Below are 23746 nucleotides of genomic sequence, written 5' to 3' on the forward strand. Positions count from 1 at the left end.
AGAAATATGTCAAATGACTTTTGACAAGGGTGCCCAGACCATACAGGGGGAGAACAGTGTTTTCAATACACATTACTGGGAAAACTAGGTTTCCACATGCAAAAGAATGAAGTTGCACCTTCTCGTATATCACCTATTTAAAAAAAAAAACTCAAAATGATATATGATCTAAATATAATAAATGTAAGAGCAAACTATAAAGCTCTTTGAACAAAACATAGAAGAAAAGCTTCATGACATTGGGTTTGGCAATGATTTCTTAGATACAACACTAAAGGCACAGACAACAAAGGAAAAACATAAATTGGACTACATCCAAATGTAAAGCTTCTGTGTGTCAAAGGACACGGAGTGAGAAGGCGACTGCAGAATGGTAAACAATATTTGTAAATCATATACCAGATAAGGGGTTAAGATGCAGAATATAGAAAAAATGCCTACAACTGACAAACAACCCAATTAAAAGAATAGGCAGAGGACTTGAATAGATCTTTCTCTAAAGAAGATACAAAAATGGCCAATAAGTACATGAAAAGATGTTCAAAATCACTAGTGTCATTGGGCAAATGCAAATGAAAACCACAATGAGATACCACTTCACATCCACTAGGATGCTACCACAAAATTAAAACAAAATAGAAAATAACAGCTGTCGGCAAGGATGTGGAGACATTGCAACCCTGTGGGTGGGAATGTAAGATGTGTGCAGCCCCTCTGGAATCTGTCATGGCAGTTCCTCAAAAAGTTAAACACAGAATTACCATCTAATCTAGTGATTTCACTTCTGGGGACATACCTAAAACAATTGAAAGCAGAGGCTCAAGAAGATATTTGTACCCCTATGTTCATAGCAACATTATTATCAACAGTCAAAAGATAGAAGCATTGTGTTCATGGATGCTGCTGCTGCTGCTAAGTCACTTCAGTCGTGTCTGATTCTGTGCGACCCCATAGACGGCAGCCCACCAGGCTCCCCCATCCCTGGGATTCTCCAGGCAAGAACACTGGAGTGGGTTGCCATTTCCTTCTCCAATGCATGAAAGTGAAAAGTGAAAGTGAAGTCGCTCAGTCGTGCCCGACTCTTTGCGACCCCATGGACTGCAGCCTACCAGGCTCCTCCGTCCGTGGGATTTTTCAGGCAAGAGTACTGGAGTGGGGTGCCATTGCCTTCTCTGGTTCATGGATGAATGAACCGGTAATAAAAAAAGTGATATAACGTGCAATAGAATACTATTCAGTCTTACAAAGGAAGGAAATTCTGACACACGCTACAATATAGATGAACCTTGGAGACATTATGCTGAGTGAAATAAGTCAGTCACAAAAGGACAAATACTATATGAATCTATTTAAACGAGATATTTTGAGTATTCAAAATGCACAGAGACATAAAGCAGAATGATGGCTGCAAAAAGCTGGAGAAAGACAGGGGGACAGGGAGTTGTTTAATCAGTATAGAGTTTCAGTTTTGCACAATGAAAAGCATTCTGAAGATGGATGATGGTGATGGTTGCACAATAATGAAAATGTACTTAATATCATTGAACAGTACACTTAAAATGGTTAAAATGGTATTTTTTTATGTTATGTGTATTTTACCATCATTTGAAAAAATGCCCAAGTATACTCCACAGAAACATAATTCAAGAGGTGATTAATTAAAAGGTCAAAATATTTACATCCATATGAAAAAATTTTGTTTGCTTTTATTTATTATTGCATTTAATAAAGAACATCTCTGAAAACTTACAGCATGGCACAAGAAATAGATGATCATTGGAGAAAATTTTTTAAATTATGGGCAAAATTTTAAAAATATGGGCAAAATAAGAAAATATATTTAAAAATCACCCATAATTTACCATCCCAAGATAACTATGGCTAACTTTTTGGTGTATATCCTTTAAACACATATATCATATGCATATGTATATGCTTGATATATATATATGTGTTTATTTATATATGTGTTACACAGAGAGAACAAAAATTTTATTTATCATAAGATATTCACTTACAAAATGAAAAGATACCACAGAATCTACCAATACTGGTCCTGACACTCTACTTGTAATCACAGTAAAGTAATACTGCCTCCATTTATACTGACATCCACACATATTCATAAACAATATTACCAGTGAGAATTATTGTCTGTGAATACTGATAGGATTGAACAGATGAAAGTGACCCTTTCTACCACTGTGCACAGGGAAGCTGTTTTATCCCCCATTTTACTATGAACACTTTCAAACAAACAGTAAAGCTGAAATAATTTCCTAGTGAACACTGCGTATCTACCACCTAGGTTCTACCGCTGACACGTTGTTATGCTTAGGTTATCCCATCCATCTATTCTGTCCATCCATCAATCTATCTTATTTTGTAAATTGCAGATGCCAAAACATTGTTGTTGTTCAGTCACCCAGTCGTGTCTGACTCTTTGCGACCCCATGGACTGCAGCATGCCAGGCTCCCTGTCCCTCACCATCTCCCAGAGTTTGCCCAAGTTCATGTTTATTGCATTGGTGATGCAATCTCATCCTCTGAAGCCCTCTTCTCCTTTCCCAGCATCAGGGACTTTTCCAATGAGTTGTCTATTAGCATTGGATGACCAAAATACTGCAGTTTCAGTTTCAACATCAGTCCTCCCAATGAATATTCAGGGTTGATTTCCCTTAAGACTGATTGGTTTGATCTCCTTGCTGTCCAAGAGACTTTCAGGAGTCTTCTCCAACACCACAGTTTGAAGGCATCAATTCTTTGGTGTTCTGCCTTCTTTACAGTCCAGCTCTCACCCTAAATATTTCATCATGCATATTTTTAACTTGTTACTTTAAGATGAAATTTATACACAATGAAATGCACAAATCTAACACGGACATTTATTGAGATCTGACAAATGCATACAACTGTTTAATCCAAACCTACCAGGCTGTAGTATATTAACATCACCCCAGAAAATTTCCTCATGCCTTGTCCCAATCACCTCTGTCCACACTCCCTGGGGGCAACAAATGCTTGATCTTTTTATATGAAATTTGTAGAATTTCATGCAAGTGGGATCATGCTTCCATTCAGCATAATTAAGCCTCTTACTCATGAGCACAGACAGAAGAATTTCGGAACAATTTACTTCCTTCTGGTCTCCAGTGTGATGAGTCACTCATTTGCTGGTGCCCACCCTGCTGGCCACTTGATGTAGCCACTTGATATAGCGATCCCTTCTTTAATTGCCATCACCTTCCTCTCCAGCAGGTTATTTCCCTCCTGGCCTCAGACTTCCCCAGATAGGGGCTCATTTGCATTTCCTTATGCAGTTCATGCTAGTGGACACACAAAGGTGAATCTGGGGGCAAATTTAACAAACTGGCAGGAGACTCTATTCCAGATTCTTCTGGAGTAGCCTGGTAGAGTAGGGTATTTTATTCGCTGCTAAATTCGTGCAAACACTAGCAGCTAGTTTTGTATGGTCTTGCCACAGTCTGTGAAATTGATAATGCCAGGCCACCATTCACTGGGGTCAGAGGAAAATGGAAATCATAGGTTACATATTTATGAAATACATGCAGAAAACAGACACTGCCCAGTCCTACTGGAGAGTACACAGGGAGAAGTCAAAATAGTCTTGCACTGTGATTTTTGTCATCACTCAGTATAAATCTATGACCATCTTATTTTGCACTTATTTTACAATAAATCTTGTAGGCAACAATGAGCCATTTTTTTTTTCAAAACTAAACTGAACGTATACATTTAGTGAACAATGAAATACTATGCTTCTGTGTCTCAAGAGAATTGATAAGTGTAACGTACACAGATATGTTTGGCTGCTGCTAAGTCACTTCAGTCGTGTCCGACTCTGTGCGACCCCACAGATGGCAGCCCACCAGGCTCCCTCATCCCTGGGATTCTCCAGGCAAGAACACTGGAGTGGGGTGCCATTTCCTTCTCCAATGCATGGAAGTGAAAAGGGAAAGGGAAGTCGCTCAGTTGTTTCCAACTCTTAGCGACCCCATGGACTACAGCCTACCAGGCTCCTCCATCCATGGGATTTTCCAGGCAAGAGTACTGGAGTGGGGTGCCATATTTACTATCAAATCCCTCATTCAGTTCAGTTCAGTCACTCAGTTGTGTCCGACTCTTTGCGACCCCATGAACCGCAGCACGCCAGGCCTCCCTGTCCATTAACAACTCCCAGAGTTCACCCAAACTCACGTCCATTGAGTCGGTGATGCCATCCAACCATCTCATCCTCTGTCGTCTCCTTCTCCTCCTGCCCTCAATCTTTCCCAGCATCAGGGTCTTTTCAAATGAGTCAGCTCTTCACATTAGGTGACCAAAGTATTGCTGTTTCAGCTTCAACATCAGACCTTCCAATGAACATTCAGGACTGATCTCCTTTAGGATGGACTGGTTGGATCTCCTTGCAGTCCAAGGGACTCTCAAGAGTCTCCTCCAACACCACAGTTCAAAAGCATCAATTCTTCTGTGCTCAGCTTTCTTTATAGTCCAACTCTCACATCCATACATGACTCCTGGAAAAACCATAGCCTCAATTAGACTGACCTTTGTTGACAATCCTCACTAAGGGTAATATCCCTTTTATTTAGGGTGTCATAGTGATATCACAATTACTTGAAAACCAGAAGGTACAAATCTGCTGCAGAAGAAGCATCGTCACCTACTTAATCATAAGTGGATATTTTAAAATTTTTTAATGGGAAGATAATTACTTTACAATGCTGTGTTGGTTTCTGCCATACGACAATGTGACTCAGTTATAACTATATATTCCCTCCCTCTTGAGCTAAGTGGATATTTAAACAATGTGTCTGTAGATACTGATTACAGCTACAGAATGTACATTTATACATCACTTTATGAAGCATGGCTTTTCCACTTAAATTGACTGAATATTTTTTTAAATTAATTTCACTTATTTTTACTTTCAGATTTCTTGTGCACATTTAAAATTAGTGTTTTGAAACTGAAAGGGGAAAAGTGGGAACTTTGCAAATAGTTAAATAATTCCAATTTTACCCACCACTGTCACTTGATACTTCATATAGAAAATCAGTTGTTTTCTGATATTAATTTGCTTTTTGAAATCCAAATTTCCTAGTGGCTCAGCTGGTAAAGAATCCGCCTGCAATGCTGGAGACCTGGGTTCAATCCCTGGGTTGGGAAGATCCCCTGGAGAAGGGAATGGCTACCCACTCCAGTATTCTGGCCTGGAGAATTCCACGGACTCTATAGTCAATGGGGTTGCAAAGAGTTGGACATGACTGAGTGACTTTCACTTTCAAGGAAAGTTTTGGAAGTTTATCCTGCTCATAGTGAAACACTTGAGGTTTTTTTGAATGTTTCTATAAATTCAAGTGAAATGTTTACCAGTGATGACAAATTTATTTGCTTTTCCATTAATATAAAAGCAAATTTTGGTGAAGCATGCTGCTGCTGCTGCTGCTAAGTCGATTCAGTCATGTCCGATTCTACGCAACCCCGTAGACGGCAGCCCACCAGGCTCCCCCGTCCCTGGGATTCTCCAGGCAAGAACACTGGAGTGGGGTGCCATTTCCTTCTCCAATGCATGAAAACGAAAAGTGAAAGTGAAGTCGCTCAGTCGTGTTCGACTCTTAGCGACCCCATGGACTGCAGCCTACCAGGCTCCTCGGTCCGTGGGATTTTCCAGGCAAGAGTACTGGAGTGGGGTGCCATTGCCTTCTCCAGTCATATAGTAAAAACAGTGTTCTTATTAAATAAAAACAGCCTATAGAGTCAAGTCACAACTTATGGTTAAACACATACGCCATAATTTTATACAAACAAGTCACAGTATTTTACCAGTTAAAAAAAAGAAGCTAGAGCTATCAAACTATACATACACAGATACAAAAACTAAACTACCAAATTTTGTAACAAGTTTAATGTTGAAAATGAAAAAAACCCTCAAACATTGGCACAGTAATATGAGATTTACTTCCTTGCTGTTCATAATGAATCAGATGTAAAACATTTTTTAGGTCTTTCAATTTTTATTTTGTTTATCAACCTGTGTGTGCTGTGTGCGCTCAGTTGCTAAGTCATGTCTGATTCCTTGAGACCCCATGGACGGTAGCCTGCCAGGCTCCTCTATCCGTGGGATTTTCTAGGCAAGAATACTGGAGTGGGATGCCATTTCCTCCTCTGGGGGATCTTCTCCATCCATGGATTGAATCCACGTCGCCTGCCTGCATATCCTACATGACATTGGCAGACAGATTCTTTATCACTTGAGCCACCTGAGAAGCCCAAAAGAGAGCAGCATTTAGCTCTTTTTCAAAGAGCTATTAATATTGGAAAGCAAATGGAATGAGTCCTCCAAAATTTGGATGTTGAAACCAAACCCCCTAATATTACAGAATTAAGAAGTAGGATCTTTTGATGGTGATTAAGACTAGTGTCCAAAAATATATCAAACTTCTGTTTATTTATTCAGAAATGAGAGCTCTAAAACTTGGTTGAATTTCATTTAAAATCAGTTGGAAATCTTTAAAGTATGCAATAAATGGAAAGCCCTCAAAGTGCAGCATTTGGAATTTTGGGGGAACTGCCATGAATAAGGGAAAGCTTGCCAATGAGGAGACATTGAAATATCTTCTTATTAAAAGAAAGATGGACTAAACAAGTAAAATAATGAGCATTCAAACAATATATGAGATTTGATTTGGAAAATTGGTAATTGAGTTTGGAGTATCTCAACATGTAGGAGAATAATTTGATGGAGCATCTATTTTTTATTAGATAATTTGATGTCTGCTGGAGTGAAGTAGAAGTAAAAACCATGATTTTTCACCATTTAAATTTGGTGAAGCATTAAAAATAATAATAAATACAGGCAAAGTTTTTTAGAAAATATTTTTTATTTACTTATATATTTATTTGGCTGCACCAGGTCTTAGCTGCAGCCCTGACCAAGGGTTGAACTCGGGCCCCCTGTATTGGGAGTGAGGAGTCTTAGCTACTGGACCATCAGCGAAGTCCTAATACAAGCAATCTTTATGGTAAATTCTGTCTTTAAAAATATTTGTCAAAAAAGTTACTTCAAACTGAAGCTGAAAGGTAGTATCTAAAGTATTCAAGCTGAAATATTTAGCTATTTCAATATAGAAAAATAGTTTTGAGAATATCCTTCATCTAACATAAATCATCCTGATCTTACCAGCATCTGTAACTTATTTTCTCAATTAAAAATATATTTTTTTAACTACAAATAAGAGTCAACTGAATACGTCAAGAATTTTAAATTAGCCAGAAATTACAATTTGACTATCTAAGAAATTTTAAGGGAAAAAATCCACACAAAAATAGAAATACACTAAAAAAATTCTTTGGAAAAATACTAGTTGAGACTGTTTTAGAGTTAAAAAAGGCTAATGACTAGGTGGGGCATAGACGATTTTTAGGGCAGTGGAAATACTCTGCCTGATACTATAATGATGAATACATGTCAGTACACAGTTGTCCAAACACATATAATGTACATGACCAAGAATGAACCGAATATAAACCACAGACTCGGTGGTAATGGTGTGTCAGTTCAATAAACGTACCACGCTGGTGGGAGATGTCAGCGGGGGAATGTGTGCATGTGCGGGGGCAGGAGGGTAAGGACAATCTCTACACTTGCTGCTCAGTTTTGCTGTGAGTATTACTCAGTCATGAAAAAGAATGAAAACTTTGCCATCCACTACAACATAATACCCTCCAGGTTCATCCTGAGGGTGAGCCTGGAGGGTATCATGCTGAAGTCAGAGAAAGACAAATCCTCCGTGTTTTCGCTTATGTGTGAAATCTAAAAAGTTAAAACAAACGAATGAATAAAACAAAACAGAAATACAGAGAACAAAGTAGTGGTTACAGAGGGGAGAGGAGTGAGGGGGAGGGGCAAGACAGAGGAAGTGGGTCAAGAGGTACAAACTATGAGGCATAAAATAAAGAAAACACAAGGATATAATGTGAGTACAGGGGATATAACCAACAGTTTATAATAATTTTAAATGGAGTGTAATCTATAAAAGTATCAAATCACTATGAGAGTAATATAATGATATAAATATAATATTTATATCATGATATAATGATATATGATTGATATAAATCAAATATACTTCAACAAAAATTTATATTTTAAAGGATAAAAACTATTAAGAAACTGAAGAACAAGGATGAGTACCAGGATTAACTATTCTAATTGCTATTTTTTCATGGTCATATAATCAACATCTAGACATTCAAAGTTTCTGCATATATATATGTTACATCCAGTTTATTAGAAATAATTTTTGAAAATGTTTTTGAATAAAACAGGAGTTTTTGTCATTCTGTCAATGTAACAAAACCTTTCTCAGTCAATAAATACTTCAAAAATATATAACAAATTACTTTAGCACTCCTTTCTCCTCTGTAAAGTGTGTTGCCACCATACTTTTGAGGGTGGCTAAAAGAATGCCTTGTGTTCTGAAAGCAGTTCTAAAAAGTGAGTCACAGCGATGTTTTCAGCGAAGGCAATGGGATAGCCATGGCACTTCTGAAGGAAGACACTTGATGAAGGACAATGGTCATGTAGAATACCCAGCATAAAAAAAGAAAAACTCAGTTCCATTGACTCAGTTCTCCTGTCTGTAAAAGTCTGTCTTACAGTAGATCCTACAAACCAGAGTGTAGGAATCAGCTGGAATGCTTTAAACACTGAACCCAAATCTCCCTGAGTGACAAAGAAAATGCAGAAAGCTGCATTTTCAAAGGCTCCCAGGAGATGCTGAACTGGCTGCCTATTACATCTCTGAGTGACTGTCTGTGAATCCATAAATATCTGCTCTACAGTGTCTTGGAAGAGCCAGGACGTCGCTGCCATTCAACTCTGCGTGAGATGTTTTACCGGCTACACTTTGTCCTGCCCTTATGCTGCTCGAGGTAAGGTGGTAGGAGACTTGCTTGTGGATGGCTGCCCTTTTCTCCTGAAGCTTCCACTCCTCAAAGCCTTCCTTGGGGAGGAAGATTTGTCTAGACTCTTCACTGCAGAAGCTGCAGGACAGCCAGAAGTCACTCCTGGTCACCTCCGTGGCTGTTCTCACAGAGGTGTTGTGTTCCTCATTTGCAAATGGAGCAATGAAACCTAAGGCATTCCATCACTAGAAATGGTCCAGCTGTCGCATGTAGGTGCATATTCATTTTTCTTTTTTTCTTGACCCTTAAACATTGGTGTATATTCATTTTTTTTCTCTTGATCCTGAAACATTTACTGTATTTTCTTCTCCTGGCAGTCTACGGATTAAGATTTCACCTCCTAACATAAGGGGTGTGGGTCCGATCCCTGGTTGAGGAGCAAAGATCCCACATGTCTGTAGCCAAAGAAAACAAAACAAGGGCTTCCCTTGTGGCTCAGCTGGTAAAGAATCTGCCTGCAATGCGGAAGACCTGGTTTTGATGTGTGGGTTGGGAAGATCCCAGAGGAGCCTGGCAGGCTATAGTCCATGGAGTCACAGAGTCAGACATAACTGAGCAACTTTCACTTCTCATTCTAAACTGGTTGTATAGGCTTGACACAGAGAAGTGAGAAAACATGGAAAAGTAAAATCCAATAATCTAAAATATTATCTAAAAGAGAAAATTAGTCATTATGAATATTCTGGTTTGTATATTCTTCTAGTGTTAATTGCATTTATACATTTTGTTTTAGATAAAAGTGGAATTATATTACAGTGTTGATTTTATAAAAATAAACATTGTGAATGTGTACAAGGAGTGTTTCTTCAACTGCCCTTTCTGTTGCCACTTCTCCTGGAGATTAAAGTCTCAAAGTAGATGTATTAATTTAGCAGGAGAGTTAAGCTGTCTCACTAAAACGTGGATAACTCCCTCTGTCATAGCTTATTTATATAAGTAGCTTTCTTAAATGGAGAAGGAAATGGTAACCGTTCCAGTATTCTTCCCTGGAGAATCCCATGGACAGAGGAGCCTAGCAGGCCACGGTCCATGGGGTTACAAGAGTCGGACACAACTTAAAGAATAAACGACAATGATGAGCTTTCTTAAAATCAAATCAACGGCTCTAACAAGACATCCACATTAATGTCCTATAGCCATTGAAATAGCTACTCCTTCCTTATGTGTGTGTGTGTGTGTGTGTGTGTATATATAATATTTTCCCTAACATTGGTAATTTGTGTGGGGTTTTTTCCCTTGATAAATTTTGCTAGGGGATTAAAAATGTTATTAATCTTTTAAAAAACCAATTTATTTTATTCATTTTCCCTACTATTTTATTGGTTTCTGTTCTCAAGTATTTCCTTTCTGTTACTCCTTTTGGCTTTAATTGACTCCTCCCTTCCGTATATTTTGCACATACAACAAACATTGGCTGAGATGTGTCAGCTGCTCTGAAGGGCAAGATTAAAAAATTAAACTTCATTTATGATTTCCATGAACCCCAAAAAAGAAAAAAAAATCAAAGCACAACCATCCGTGTCACATTGAACTTGGAAGGAAGTATAAACAAAATATGCTTTGAACAAAAGCTGCTGGAATATGGAAAAATCTTTCCTAGCCAAGGCTCGCCTTTGAGGTTCACTCCAAAACCAGGCAACCACTAGAGATAGTTGGTCCATAATTTTGAGTGTCTAAAGTACAGCAATTCCAGTGCATGAGCACTAATATAATTTGTGAAAACAATGCATGCATCACTGGCATCAAACTCGAAGTTTAACAAGATCTCTCTTCTCCCGGAGTGTATCGTTGGCTGATTGCTCTGAGTCATTAAGTTGGAAGAGACAGTCAGGGAGGATGCGTTGGAGGAGCACACCGAACCAGGTGATTTAATTATTTCTCACATTTCTCTCTTCTTAGTAGCTAATTAGCAAACCTTCCTTTCGCTCCCTTATCTCTTTTGAGGTCATATCAGCAATTATCGCCCTCCAGTTTATGCAAAAACTACCTGAACAACTCACAATGCAGAACTTACCTGCTTTCTTCCATTTCCTTTTGCCTAAGAATGATTAATAATGAAATATTTCAAACATACAGCAAAATAGAGAGGTCAATAAAACCACCCAGATTTAGCGGATGGTAATGCTCCACTGCACATACTTAATACATGCTTAATAAAGCTCTTCAGTCATCTCTGCCACTTTTACAAGAATATTTGGCCTTTTGCTATAACATATCTTAGGCACACATCTTTGTGCATAAATCTCTACATCTCTCTCTGAAGCAGCTGCAGAGCTGTCAGCTCCACGGTCTTTATTGCTGCAGTATGGCCAACTCCACGGGGCAGGGGTGAGACCTGTGTGCGGCGCTTGCAGCATAGCTTGGGGGCCGTACAGATCGGAGTTCCAAACCCTGTCAACTAGCCGAGTGAATGTGGACAAATGTCTGTACGTAGTTTCTCATTTGTAAAACAGGAACAATGATACCTCCTTGTAGAGATGCTGGAAGGTGATATAAATAAAGCATTAGAAGAGTACGCAGCACATGGTTAAGTGGTTGTTATCAGCTTATCTGTTGTATATGTACTGAACAATCCTTATAAAGCTTGCGTCCATATCCAACTGAGACTATATTTACCAGGAACAAGCCAACCACTATCCAGATAATTAACAATTCCTTGCCTGCAGACTAATACATATCACCTTGGTATGTGAGGCCAGATATAACCCAGTGAAATGGCACTCTTTTCCTGTAATAGTTGGAGGTGGCTTTTTCCCATGCTTTTGATTTCAATAACAAAATTGAATTTTATAGTTTTATAGCACTTACTTTGATGTAAAGCCAAATTAGCCCACGAGATAAGGCAGCAGATTATAAAAGCAAGGTGCCTTATGATCATGGACATTATTTAGTTGTCTTTTTTAAAATTTATTTTCTTTTTTAATTGAAGGGCAATTGCTTTACATTTGGTTGTTTCTATTTCTATAAGCATCTCCTTTTTTGTATCCTTAGGTTTCTTTATTATTTGTCATTAAAACAAATTACCCTTAAAAAAAAAACAACTACATTTTTAAACTCAGTTTCTCAACCGTGGCTGAGGCTCAAAGGCACCTGTTATCCATCCCAAGGTCCCCACCCAAGACACACTGGTCTCTCTGGGAGTGATGGGGGTGAGAAGAATAAGATGGATGGGATTAACGTTCCATTCAAGTGAGGCTGTTGTAGACCCAGAATTGAGAATCGCACTTGAAATGGTACTTGAAATGGTACCTATCTGAAAGGCAGTATTAGATTTGGGAATTAATCAGAAAAATCCTATTTTTTTTCCTTCAATAGCTTAGCAAGGATGCTGCTATCCCAAGTCTTCTGTTGCAACTCACATCCTCCATAGGAATGAAGGGTATGCACGGTCCATCCAGGCATAGTGTAAATCAAAACACATGTCAACCTCTGGAACAAGTGTTCGGACCATCTAACTGGATTCCACTAGAATGAGTCTGTGCAACACCATACTGAAGTAATTGAAAACCAACCCCTCTTTAGGATAGCCAAAACATACAAAAAATTGGATTTAACTCAATTTTCAAAAAGAAATTGCTTCTAATTGCATAATGCATATATCATATCCTTCTGCAAACAAAAACACACCAAATGTCAGAACCTGGCCTGAGAGTACACTGGTTCCCAGCCCTGAATGTGTTGCCTATTCCTGCCAAAGCTCACCTTTCCTCTCCCCCTTCTTTATTCCCATGAGCTGCATGCTCTGAGGTAATCAGGCAGAAAAGTACATCTGAAGATGGAGACCATTAAGAAATCACGCTTCTCTTTATTTATTACAGTCTCCATGGCAAGAGCAAAATAAAACAAAACTGTGTTTCAAAGCAACAACAATAAAGGAAGTAGCGTCTCTCTCAGCAGGCAAATCTCAGAAACTATACTGCTCAGAGTCAGACGATGCCATGTGGCCTGCCCCACATGGAAATGCATGACCCCCCATGGGGCTGGCCTCATGCAGACACTCAAACTCCAGAGACCAGAACCAGCTGCTAGAAGGTGCTGACCTTTATACTGTCTCTGGGGATGGGGTTGCTAAGCTTCTCTTTCAACTGACTTCCAGATATCAGATGTGAAATCTCTGGGGCTTTCCAGGCCACCTAATTCAAAGTAATCAGGAACCTGAGTAGGGTCAGAATGCTGGCTGACCTCTTTCAACAAACAGGGACCCAGACTTCGGGCTGCTGAGGCAGCCAGCTCTATAGCTCTGGACAAGAGTCAGCAGATTTCTAATGCTTGAGGCAGGCAACTCCAAAGCTTGGCCCTCTCCCTCTAAGAAATTGGGGTCTCCAGACTTTTTAGTAACATAGTAGTATATCCCCTCGGGAGAAGGCAATGGCACCCCACTCCAGTACTCTTGCCTGGAAAATCCCATGGATGGAGGAGCCTGGTAGGCTATAGTCCATGGGGTCGCTAAGAGTCAGATACGACTGAGCGATTTCACTTTCACTTTCCACTTTCATGCATTGGAGAAGGAAATGGCACCCCACTCCAGTGTTCTTGCCTGGAGAATCCCATGGACGGAGAAGCCTGGTAAGCTGCAGTCCATGGGGTCACAGAGAATCGGACACGACTGAAGCGACTTAGCAGCAGCAGCAGCAGCAGTATATCCCCTCAGGGTAGTCTCATCCTGATTGTGTCACTTTGGCCGTGTGATCAAGTCCTCTGACCCATATCAATTGCAGCAAGTTGTTTCCCCTTTAATAAAGGCTCTGAGTATCTAATCATAAATTTCCTGAACCATCTAACCCAATGACAGTATTCTCCCTAGTTAGCTTCCAAGAGTCCCCACCCCTTCTCCACTTTACCCCAGAAGTGGAAAAATAGGCATAGAGAGAATGGTGAAAGCAGTAGTTTTTCTAATAGTTTGCTTTTTTTTTTTTAAAGGAAGGAAATTCCCTTTGTGGATTTACTTAGAGCAAAAATGCTATCTCGGCTTTGGACTTGCCCCTATATTCATTAATGTTGGTACTTTTTATTTAGTTTTGTAGGTTCCTTTTGCTTAAAAACCCAGGGGAAAAAACCCAACTCTTTAATTTACTCACATCCTGCTGGGCTTTCTCAGGCTAATCATTTTCACACCAGCATTAACTGCAACATCCTAGTTAGAAACAAATGGGGAGACAGGTCTACTGGAGGTGGCCAGATCTCAGAGGGAAGGAGGTCCATGCCTCTTGCCAGAAGCCAACATCAGGGCCACTCTCAGCTATTTCAAAGGTGAGCAGGCGCAGTCCTAAAAGAAAACACTACACTTAACTTTCCAACCTGCAGAGCTCAGGGAGGCATAAAGATTCAATTAAGTAATTAACTGACAACATGTGGTAACTGCCAGTTCCTGAGAACCCAAGAGATAAACAACAGTAAGTTATCCTCACCCTTCAGGTGATTGAAGAATCTATCTTGATGCAACAAAAATTACTTTACAATATTGTGATGGTTTTTGCCATACATCAATATGAATCGGCCATAGGTGTACATGTGTTCACCCATTCTGAACCCCCCTGCCACCTCCCTCCCCACCCGATCTCTCCAGGTTGTCACAGAGCTCTGGCTTTGGGTGCCCTGCATCATACAGCAAACTCGCATTGGTCATCTGTTTCACATATGGTAATGTATATGTTTCAATGCTATTCACTCAAATAATCCCACCCTCTCCTTCTCCCACTGAGTCCAAAAGTCTGTTTTAAATAAATACAAATTTTTAAAAAGAATAGGAAAAAATAAAGCAAGCGTGTGCTCTGCAGACTTGGAGAGGAGCTCTCCTCCTCATCCTGGGGGTGACCCTGTGTCCCTGGCTCTGGGAGACCACTTGACCAGCAAGGTTGACAGCTGCCCCCCTCCCCCTCCTCCCCCTCCACAAAAGCATAACCTTTGTAACCATGGCAACTTAAGCCTGTGGACTAGTGTTATCCAAAGGGTGACTTTTCTTTCTTTCCTATCATGGCAGTTCACACTGCTTCATCCTGATCTTTAGACTGAGGTTCAGTCACAATGAAATTGATGTTAAGGGTGATCAAGAAGGAGCCAATGAGGGGAGGAGGCAGAAGAGGCAGTCAAGAGGGGCCCTACTCTGTCTGGTTGATAAGGACAGTCAGGATCTTGGGGGAGCGATGGTGAGAATATTATGTTGGTACTGTGTGAGAGTGGATTATATAATAAAAGATGCCCATTTTACTGCCTGGCCGCCCAACTGAATAGGTTTATGAACCACAGGTCTCTTCTTTTTTAAGTCCTGGCTGGCAAATCCACTTCCCCCTCCTCCTGTGCAGCCCCCCTTGGTCACCATAAAGTCATCAGTTCCCACCAGAGTCCCAGGGCCCTCTAAATAGGGGCATTCTGGCCCCTGGCTATTTGTAATTTCGTCCTCTGAAATCCTTGTGTCTCCTCCTGAGTTTGCACACTGACTTGGGCATTATGTTCTTAAACTATAAAGTCATCCCCTTTATGCCCATTCAGAAAGCCTAAGCAGATAAGACTAGTTCATCTGAGAAATAGCCAGCTTGCTATATGGAAATCTGATCCTCTCACTGCCCACAAACCACGGACCACTAAAAAGATGCCTTAATTGGCAGAGCTCAAATGCTTGACCTCCCCCTATCCCTAACAGCCATGTGACTTTGGGAAAAGTTCTGTCTGTTCTTTGGATTTAAGTTTTCTCCTTTATTAAAAAAGGGGAACAACCAGACCTACCTCTTTCAGCTATAAGTTCTACGTGTGGAATTGCAAGGGTGAAGAGCTGAGAATCTGCATGCCAAGGGGGCTTAAAAATAACAGTACCTAACACTCAAGTACTTCACAAATATTAAGTCATTTAATCCTCTCCAGAACCCTATGAGGAAGGTATAATGATGACCCCGGGTTTTTCAGATGGGAGCAAGTCAGAGAGAGGTTGAGCAGCTTACCCTGTGTCACACAGCAGCAGTGGAGTTGGGGTAGGAACTCAGGCAGTCTGGCTCTAAGGTAAGTGCTTGTAACCACCATGGATACAGGATAACAGGCAGATCAGAGGTCTCAACTTCCTTTTCACATGCTTAGGTGAGAGAAGAAGGGTGAAGATGACAGTCTACCTGAAAGTCAACAGCATGAACAAAGAGCCAACAGGAAAGGTAGCCAGTGCCTGCTCTCTCTACCTACCACCTGCCAGATTTCCCTGCATTATTTAGTGCACACATCACCATAGACAAACAAGCACTTCATGGCAATGGTGTAAATTGGGATGATCCTGGCAGTAAAGCCTAAAATCATTAAAAAAAAAAAAAAAACATCGATCAGCTTGGGATCTCTTTGCCACCTATTAGTGCATTGAAATAGTCAAATGATATTGGATGAGGGAACACAAGAGGCCAGACCAAAGAGAGCCAGTTTCAAGACTACTTTAGAAAAATAAGCCCCACTCCAGTGTTCTTGCCTGGAGAATCCCAGGGACAGAGGAGCCTGGTAGGAGGCCGTCTATGGGGTCGCACAGAGTCAGACACGACTGAAGAGACTTAGCAGCAGCAGCAGCAGCAGCAGCAGTGGTCTTTCAAACAAAGCCACTGAGGTTCTGACTGCCCTGGACTCCCAGCTTTAGGTTCCTCAAAAGCAAGTGTCTTTCACTGAGCCCAACACCAGTCCAGCAAGATCTTTGCAGAGGAAAAGATAACATGCTTGACCATTTCTAAAAACAGGTTCAGTAAGAACCCCAAACCCTACAAGACTCTCTACCAGGAAAGTTCTTGCCAATTCACTGCAGAATGATACTGATGAAATCTGTAATACTATCTTGATTCTATAGCACTATATATAGCACTATGGCCCGAGAGATCCTGAATTCAGCCTCTTTTCAATGCTTAATGACTACAGAACAGTTTCATTAAAATGAGTGTTGCTTCTGTGCCCTTCAGGTTTTTTCCATCATTAATCCTCTTGGAGCAGGGTGGGGCTGGGCTGGGAACGACACATAACTCTGGTTACAGCTGTCCTTATGCAACATAGCACATCCACGAGTTACACATGACCTTTTGGGGGAAACCAACACAACTACGCTGTTTTATGCAGCTTTAGGCTGTTAAGTGGTCTTTGATAAGTACTACCATCAACTTGGAAAGTATAGAGATACTTTCTTTGACCTTATCAACCAAACGGCTATGTGGCATACATGCTGTCAAGCTGAATGAAACACCTCTCTTCCCCTGAGCCAAAAGCACTCTGTATTAAGCAGCTGTAGATTTTTTACTACCATGTCATTGATTTACCTGCTGGACTTTGTTAACCCAGGAGAGCTATGAATCACCCGTCTTACCTTTCCATTTAATAAAATAGGTTTCCTTTTGATACAATCTCTTCTTTATCTAGATTTATTTGTTCTGAATCCTGAGGCATTCTTATGGCATTATTTCTTACCAAAGACAGCTCTCCCTCAGTGTTTGTTTAACGATAATTTTTGTTTCAAGCTCTTCCTGACTGGTATGTTTGCCCTCTCTCAAGGCTTTATATTCCTAGGAATACTTGAGTCACATGTTGTCAGACTGCCAGCCCGCATCAATCACAGACGGGGGTCACTCGCACAGGTCACAGGATGGTGTTAGAATTCTTTAAGAGTTGAACTCAGAGACAATCTTTTTTCTTTCTTTCCTCTCTTCATATTCATTCATTTTAATTCCCAGGCATGCAACAGGTCATTCATTCATTCAACCACTAGTTGAAGAATTACTATATGTCAGGCATTTTTGTTCGGTGCGGGAGATAAGAGTTGAACAAACATGGTCTGCTTTTAGGAAGCTCACAATATGACAAATAAGAAAGGTCATGATTAGATAAAGCTAGAAGTGTCATAAAGCAAGATCCACAAGGCATTTATAGGTGTGCTGAGGGCTGTTTGACTCTATCTAGAAGATTCCAGAATACATCCCAAAGCCAAGAAGTGATGCTTGATCTGAACCTTATTTTAAAAGGCAAGTAGTGGTCATTTTGGGAGAGGCCAAACAACAGATGGATCCACGTGGATGCAGCAGAGGGACATGATTAAGGGAGAGGCTAGAAAGTCATGGGCAGGTCAGGAAGGGCTCTGTTTCTTGAAAGTCAGATTCTGTGCCAATTAGCTCCATCTGGCATTGCTTCTTGGCCCCAGGGACAGCATACAGAGTATGCAGAGGCTAGTCAGGAGTTAGTGCCAGTTCAGGGCATCAGCCTACCCCTCCACCTACAGCAGTGACCTTAGGCTCAGCGGTGCTTGTTCTGTAGTCTGGTCTGCAGAGGGTTACAGGGTGGTGATCATCCTGGAAGCCTCCCTGGAACAGGATCTCTTTGCATAAGGTCATGACATGAGGGATCCAGGTGGCAAAGAGCAATGTAAATGGCACTTGTAGATAGGAAGATAGTGGGTGCCCAGGGGCAGAGACATGAGTCAGGAAGCCTCACATGCGACCTGTCAGATAGACAAGGATAGGGAAAGAGGTGTGTGCATGCTGTGGGCTAAGTCCCTGCAGTCATGTCCGACTCCACAACCCCATGGACTGTAGCCCACCAGGCTCCTCTGTCCATTGGATTCTCCAGACAAGCATACTGGAGCGGGTCGCCATGCCTTCCTCTGGATATCTTCCCAGCCCAGGGATGGAACCTGGGTCTCTTGCGTCTCCTGCATTGGTGGGTTGTCTACCACTAGTGCCGCCTGGGAAGCCCAGGGGAGGAGGTAGGGGACAGGAAAGGGGTCAGATCTGCTGGTTCCCTTTGTGTCATGAGCATGCTGCTGCACAGACTATTACAGGTTTCCAGGTCAGAGCAGCTAAGGTAGAAGACAGTAAGAGTAAATGGTCTCGGCACAGACGTGAAGCACTACTAGAAAATTAGTAAAACAAACCTCATGCTTTGCGTGCTTCTCTTTCCAACCTCTGTTCTCCACGTCCAACAGCAGCCTGCCTGTCGTATCAAGTTAGACATTCTCCCTTTGAAATTATACATTCACAGAGTTTAAGGAAGCTTTTAGATAGCAATGTCATTACTTAAAAAAAATAAAAAATAAAAACTCAAGCCCTAATCATCTCCTATTTTTGCTTCCATCTGTAGCATAGCTCATATGCACTAATGTACTTAAAGCTCATCAGAAGACTTGGAAATTGCTCAGGAAAACGATCTGACTTCTAATGAACCCTGAAAGATCCCCCCCCTCCATCCCGGGGAACTGGCTTTTAAAATTTTCCATGAGAAATTCTGGGTAAAGTGGTTAAATAAACAATAGAATTTTATGAGTCTATGCAACTTTAGGTTTATCTGATTTCATGCATTGGGCTTTCTGCTCCACAACCCATAGATTTTCCCCCTATATATATGCTTTATGATGGACATTTCAAGAATTTAAAACTTTCACTCAAGCGAAGGTTCCTTAATTCTCATGAGTAATTTCACTGGCCAGGATGTGTTACAGGGACAAAAGCAGTTTCAAAATTGCTGGCTCACGCCTGTTGCCTGCAAATTACTCTCAGTCTAGCAAAGAAAAAGGTTTTAGTGTTTTGACTGTTGCCAAAGACACTTAGGATAGTATGTAATTCCCCAATTCTCTCCCCAACTCTGTCCCAATTGGCCCGTACTTTCTATTGCACAATTATAACAAGACAGGGGCTTCCCAGGTGGTGCTAGTGGTAGAGGAACCCACCTGCCAGTGTAGGGAGACATGACAGGCAGGCTGGATCCCTGGGTTGGGAAGATCCCCTGGCGTAGGAAATGGCAACCCACTCCAGTATTCTTGTCTGGAAAATTTCATGGACAGAAGAGCCTGGAGAGCTCATGGGATTGCAAAGAGTTGTACACGACTGAACGTGCACACACACACACACACACACACACAAGAACACAGGTTCTGGGTACTGCACAATGAATATAGGTTTAGTCTGTTTAATGCAATAGGAGTATTTCTACAATACAATGTATCAGGATTTTGCAAGCACCATTTAAAATTATCTGAAGGGGGGTACTCTTTCTGCCCCCTTCTGATGTCTATGTCAGAAGCTTTCTCTATCTCCTTTATACTTTAATAAAACTTTATTACACACACAAAAAATAAATAAAATTATCTGAAGGGTATTTTTTAGGTGACTTTCTGCTTTTCATAAAGCAAAAGTCCTTTTGAAAAGATGACATCATTCCCCACTTCCTGTGTTCTAATTTCAGGTTTTCATGAATTAATTTCAAAAAAGGATGGAAGCTACTGTTCTCTTACATTTGTTGAATAGCCTACACACCAACACAAGAGCCAATCGAGCTTTGCTGCTAAGGTTTACTAAACAAAGACATGAAAATATGGGCTATAGGCGATAGAACTTACCCATGAGTCAGTTCCAACTAATTAGCCCACAGCCTTTCATATCTAGTTCTGCTTTTCCAGTATTTTCTAAGAGTCTTGATTTCTAGTCAGGAACTGAGAAAGTGGGGTAGAATCTACTTCTGTATGATCCACAGGGGTGCTAGCCAAGATTCCCTGTGTTAACAGTAGTAGGAAAAGTGGCTGAGCCCCAGGATCCTAAACACAAGAACTCATTCTCCTTGGCCTCCATGCTTTCTCCTCTCTCCACCAGAAGATTCTAAAGGGACATAATGAAGGAGCAGAGAACAAGGTGAGGCAAAAGCAGACACGACTGTTAATGGGACTCCTGCTGCAAACCCTGACATGATGGATCCTGGTGAGCTGGCTTGAACTGTAGGCACTCGTGCCAGAGGAATAGTTCTTAAATCTGGTCACACATCACAATCACCTGGGGAGGTATGGTTTCGTTCTATAGTTTCAAGTCTCATCTCAGACTTATCTCCAGGGGTGGGGCCCTGGACTCTGTACTTTAAAAAGCATGGCATACCGGCATGTCTTCTCCTGTCCCCAGCATTCTTGGTATTAGGGAACCACAGATTTGAGTTGGAAAGGGTAAGGTCAGTGGTGTGCTGAAGATGGCTTGTACCAGCTTGCCAAAGCCAACTGTTTATAATTTTCAGGCACTTTTGCAAACATTTATCAAAGTTAGATTATATAAAGTTACTATTACATGTGTGTGTGCTCAGTCATATCTAACTCTTTGTGACTCCATGAATGCCATGGGACTTCCCAGGCAAGAATACTGGAGTGAGTTGCCATTTCACATACTAGGGGATCTTCCTGACCCAGAGAGTGAACCCATGTCTCTTGGGTCTCCTGCATTGGCAGGTGGACTTTTTTTTTTAACACCAAGCCACTAGTAAATTATATCAAAACCATAGCTAATATGCAAAGTTCATTATGCCCTAATCACTTACTACATTTAACTGTTCCCTATGTTCTTGAGGTTTTTACATCGGTTGTCTATACACTGGTGGGAAATGCAATAAAATGGCACAGAGCCATGCATTTCTTCCCAACTCCACTGTCAGTGACAACACATTGGTAGCTTGAGATTAGAACATTTTATTGTGGAGATCAGCAAATGCTAAAAAACTGGAAATTGATATATTGCTATCTCTAGACTTAAGAAAGTGATGGAAAAATGCAAATAATGCAGATTAAACTTAAAAATATGTCATGCTTGTAGCTGGTACATTGTGAATAGCACAAAATTTGACGAAATGCTAATAAGTATTTAAAAATTATCTGATTTTGGAAAACATGTTACTCTCTTTATTGACAAATTCCAAAATATGACATCTTTGTTGTTTTAACTATCACCTTAACTCGTTTGTTTTTTTTTGGCCATGCCACGCAGCGTGTGAGATCACACATACCCCCTGCAGTGGAAGCATGGACTTTTAACCACTGGACCAGAAGGGAAGTCCTTCACCTTACTCTTTCATGCTAAGAAAAACATCAACCAACATTCATGTTGGGAACCACTTATTCATCAACTGCATTCAACCAAAGCATTCACTGAGAATCACTGAGCTATATGAAATTCACAATAAAGAGTACTGTATGTTCTGTATGTCAACTGTATACTTTTATTGAATTCTTACTGTATTTATACATGTACTGTATTTGAAGCACAAGCTGGAATCAAGATTGCCAGGAGATATATCAACAACCTCAGATATGCAGATGACACCACCCTTATGGCAGAAAGCAAAGAAGAACTAAAGAGCCTCTTGATGAAAGCGAAAGAGGAGAGTGAAAAAGCTGTCTTAAAGCTCAACATTCAAAAAATGAAGATCATAGCATCCGGTCCCATCACTTCATGGCAAATAGATGGGGAAACAATGCAAACAGCGACAGACTTCATTTTCGTGAGCTCCAAAATCACTACAGATGGTGACTGCAGCCATGAAATTAAAGACACTTGCTCCTTGGAATAAAAGCTATGACCCACCTAGACAGCACATTAAAAAGCAAAGACATTACTTTGCCAACAAAGGTCCATTTAGTCAAAGCTATGGTTTTTCCAGTAGTCATGTATGGATGTGAGAGCTGGACCATAAAGAAAGCTGAGCAATGAAGAATTGATGCTTTTGAACTGTGGTGTTGGAGAAGACTCTTGAGATTCTCTTGGACTGCAAGGAGATCAAACCAGTCAATCCTAAAGGAAATCAGTCCTGAATGTTCATTGGAAGGACTGATGCTGAAACTCCAATACTTTGGCCACCTGATGTGAAAAACTGACTCATTAGAAAAGACCCTTATGCTGGGAAAGATTGAAGGCAGGAGAAAATAACAGAGAATGAGATGGTTGGATAGCATCACTACTCGATGGGCATGAATTTGAGCAAGCTCCAGGAGTTGGTGATGGATAGGGAGGCCTGGCATGCTGCATTCCATGCTGCATTTGCAAAGAGTCAGACACGACTGAGCAACTTAACTGAACTGCATTTGTATTTAATGACATTGTATATTCTATTAAATCTGCAAATTGTTTATATTGTCTTTTATGTATCAGTAAAATTTTTAATAGACTCACTTTTGATTATATATGTATATACATATTTTCCATAGAGCTGGCTGTTCAAACATTCACCAGCGCACTGTGGCCTAAGCCAAGAACAAAAACAGGTTGAACGGCTTCTGCGCCTTCTATCCTATAGGTCCACGCCCATATCTCAGCCCTTCAGTTTACCATTCCCCAGTCAAGAAGTACACAGTGAACTGGACAAGAACATAAGTCAAAAGGAAAAGAGATTTTCCCGAAGATGCGAAGCAAGTAAGTGAATCTGCCTAATTCGGCCCCTCCTAAGGAGGCTGTCTTCCAAGTAGGGACAGCTTTAGGCTGACCTGACCACACCTGCCATGTGGAAAAATAAGGGAGAATTCTAACTGATGGCAGGCAGTCTGGACACCATGGCCTAACGAATGTTCTTCCCTTTGAATCCACATTAATGTCTCCTTGGGAGCAGAGGACAGGTGGGTAGAGGTGTCGAAGTAGTAAACCAGGAGTTTGATCTTTTTGTCAAATTTGGAACATATTTGGTACACAAGGGTCAGTGAGCATCTCCAGCTTTCACCAAGCAAAGTGTACACAAACATCATGACTTCTTATACATTTTGTCACTGCTTCATGGGAAATAGATGGGGAAACAGTGGAAACAGTGTCAGACTTTATTTTTCTGGGCTCCAAAATCACTGCAGATGGTGACTGCTGCCATGAAATTAAAAGATGCTTACTCCTTGGAAGGAAAGTTATGACCAACCTAGACAGCATATTCAAAAGCAGAGACATTACTTTGCCAACAAAGGTCCGTCTAGTCAAGGCTATGGTTTTTCCTGTGGTCATGTATGGATGTGAGAGTTGGACTGTGAAGAAGG

The 23746-nt window shown here is 40.8% G+C and overlaps 1 long non-coding RNA gene across 1 annotated transcript in view; it reads right to left on the bottom strand.

Moving 5' to 3' along the window:
* Positions 1–981: 981 nt before the first annotated feature.
* The window catches only part of LOC138990988 (uncharacterized), a 426908-nt gene continuing 404143 nt past the window's right edge, over positions 982–23746 (bottom strand). The window contains exons 2-4 of the long non-coding RNA XR_011467014.1: positions 15927–16054; positions 14070–14257; positions 982–4538 (exon numbers count right to left, since the gene is read on the bottom strand). This is a non-coding gene — a long non-coding RNA (uncharacterized lncRNA). The remainder of the gene's footprint in view (positions 4539–14069; positions 14258–15926; positions 16055–23746) is intronic.

This window comes from Bos mutus, chromosome 15 (genome assembly GCF_027580195.1).
Source record: "Bos mutus isolate GX-2022 chromosome 15, NWIPB_WYAK_1.1, whole genome shotgun sequence".
NCBI classification, from domain to species: Eukaryota; Metazoa; Chordata; class Mammalia; order Artiodactyla; family Bovidae; genus Bos; species Bos mutus.